The sequence below is a fragment of the Mytilus trossulus genome, chromosome 13, assembly GCF_036588685.1.
Source record: "Mytilus trossulus isolate FHL-02 chromosome 13, PNRI_Mtr1.1.1.hap1, whole genome shotgun sequence".
Taxonomy (NCBI): domain Eukaryota; kingdom Metazoa; phylum Mollusca; class Bivalvia; order Mytilida; family Mytilidae; genus Mytilus; species Mytilus trossulus.
Window position 1 is genome coordinate 36,392,223 of NC_086385.1, and position 3,449 is coordinate 36,395,671.

Genomic DNA, 3,449 nt, shown 5'->3' on the forward strand with positions numbered 1-3,449 from the left:
TATTTGAGTCCGTAAACAAGACATAACAACCAATGTCAATTTTGAATTTTTGACGCTTATATTTTAAATACCAAAGTCTTTGGATTAGCTACTTTTGAAATAACTTAAAATAAATGAGAGGAAATGATAACATAATCAAACGTACTTTCTTTAACCTATATTTGATTCCTACACATAGAACTAGAATTTGACTTTGATACAGACTTTTAAACATGTTTGTTAGTATATGTTCTTTATCATTTCAAATTATTGTCTCTCATTCAACAAGTACACTAAAAGTAGTTTATAATTGCTGGTCCACTTTTCTAATTGTCAAAACATATATGAATAGTATGTACTCCGGTTACAGGGAAATAAATGTAGGCAGCTCTTAAGAAATGGAGTCATAAAGAGCAAACCTCTCTATTCGATCAAAATGTATAAGTGTAAATTAAAGCACACATACATTCTTAATTGTAATGTATATAATCTAATCGCCAGATAAGGAATCAACCTTTTAATTTCAAAAGGAGAGTTTGGGGATGAGGTTAAAGTTTTTTGACTGCAGTATTGTGTACGTTTTGTTATCTGAACAAGGAAATCTTATCCCTGCTCGTTGATCTCCTAAGAAACTTTTGGTTCAATTTAAAATAGTTTTTAATCGCTTCTTAACTTATATGAGTTATGTCGTATTGTTTTTCTAGTTTTTATTTTTTTTATAGGTAAGACTGTTTGTTTTACTGTTGTGATTTGCTTAACACTAGCCATTTTGGGGCTCTTCATAGCTTCCTGTTCGAGGTGAGCAAATACACTTTGTCGTACTTTGACCTATAACTATTACTTTTCACTCATGGTGACTTGAATGTAGAGTTTTCCCATTTTCACCCATCATGCTCATAGCACATCTGTATCTTCCTATTTATGTTTTGATGATGAAACAACACTGCTTGTGGTTTCTTTTTTTTCACGCCGCAATAATGTGTGTACTGTTTGGTTTACAGGTGAGATTTAACGTGTACTTTTTTGCTGGCTTGAAGGTTTCAAAAATTTGCTTTAATAGTAATGCTATAAAAAATAGATACGACCCATTATGAAATTCTGAATTTTCCATGTTCTTACCTGATTGTAACATTATTCGAATTTTAGTGTATCTCAATACATTTTAACTTAAATCTATACTGATTGAGTTTACCTGTGAGAATACACATACATTAGTGTGTTAACGATAGGACATATACAGATATCAGAAATATTTGGATATTTACCCTTTCGTCTACTGATAACGTTATTCAACTCCGTTTATTTAAGTACCTTTTGTGTAAAAGATAAATGTGGGATTGATTTTAAATTTTAGAAATTATTTGATTTCTTTAATCGACGTCTATCCTTGCCTGACAATTTATCCAAATTATGGCTACTTTGTCGTGAAAAAGAAAAGTAGTATGAACACGTTCGTTCGTGTATTTCAAATCCTTGCAACGAATTTTATTGATTGATTAATTATTGGTGCTTAAACGCCAAGTGAAAGCATCGGATTTAGGCTATTTATTGGCGGCCATATTGGTGGAGGCAGCCGGAGTGCCCGGAGAAAACCACAGACCTTTGATAGGATAACTGACAATCCTAGTCAAATAAGATTGGAGTCGAGTGCAACCGCACGAGCGGGGCTCGAACTCAAAACCTCAATGTTGGCTGACCAGTGATTTATAGTAATAACTACTTAGACTACTCGGCCACCGAGCTTCTCCTACACACACAATAATTTTAAGTAATAAATATATGACAAATACTGTTATATGTGCATTTGATTTTGTAAGACGGATTTGCTTTCTGTCAATCGATTTATGACTTTTAAACTTTTCATATTGAGTAAATTGCCTTAATCTCTTTTGAGTTTACCAATACAAATATAAACTACTCATTATTGAAGAGGGGCGAGAGATACTAGAGGGACAGTCAAACTCATAAATTGAAAATAAACTGACAACGCCATGGCTAAAACTGAAAAAGACAAACAGATAAACAATAGTACACATGACACAACATATAAAACTAAAGAATAAGACAAGAAAACAGTTTGTTTCCTCAATCTATATCAGCACAGGAGTACCCCAGTACACAGAGTATACGAAAAGGACACTCGTGATGAAAGCGGCGTTAAACTTAAGTAAATCAATCGAGATATTATATTTACTATTCTCAAAATATTTTTTCCCCAACAAATATATCTTTTTCTTAAGATTGCTTTTTGCAATAATTCTTCACTGTCTTTGCGTAAGAGGAGTATTCCTGTAAAAAACCTCTGAATTTCCAGGAACATACTCAGAATATAATAAACGTCCTAGGTTAGGGGGGTTGGGATCCCGCTAACATGTTTAACCCGTCACATTATTTATGTATGTGCCTGTCCCAAGTCAGGAGCCTGTAATTCAGAGGTTGTCGTTTGTTTATGTGTTACATATCTGTTTTCCGTTCATTTAAAAAAAAAATAAGGCCGTTAATTTTCTCGTTTGAATTGTTTTACATTGTCTTATCGGGGCCTTTTATAGCTGACTATGCGGTATGAACTTTTCTCATTGTTGAAGGTCGTACGGTGACCTATAGTTGTTAATGTTTGTATCATTTTGGTCTTTTGTGGATAGTTGTCTCATTGGCAATCATACCACATCTTCTTTTTTTTATAATACTACTTAAATTATGACAATATATCTCAATTATTATATTAAATCAACTCTTCAAATTTATGACAAACACATTTAGAGAATTATTTTACTTTCGTTAATAACCTTTCTAAATTCCTTTATAAACAATTCATACATATCTTAGCATTTCAATTTTTCTCTGAACCATAGTATGACTTAAAAATGCCAAAACCTAAATTTGTTAAAAAAAAGTCAAAACCATAATAATCCTGATCTGAAATTTTGTGTCATAACGGAAAGAGCAAGTAATCAGTCAATTAAAACGATACCGTACTTCATAGTCATTTTTATACCGTATAAGATTAACACCATCTGTTATTTAACTTGTACGATGATGATATTCGTTTGAAATATAGCTTTAGAAATACGATGTGGTATGATTGTCAACTCTTCACAAGAAACCAATTGCCGAAAAGAATCTTGCATGTTTTAATAATAAATACGTTATAAGGACTGGGTTTAATGGACTTATTTCGTTACCAGTATAATGACAGTACTTGGCACATACATTATGAAACAGGTAATTATAAATATAATTGAGCATTGACGAAATAGTTATAGATGTAAATAGATTAAGTTTGTAAGGAGGAATTAATATGTGTGTAAGATGGCTAGTCCTCCTTTGTACACTCTACTTAAGCCTGATAATATGATTATTCTATAAGTTCTATAAATCTGATAAAATTTACTCTTAAGCTTTTATTCAATTCTGAACTTGATACCAAAGATGTGAATCCGGTAGTAAAAGGTTTATTGTATGATTATGCT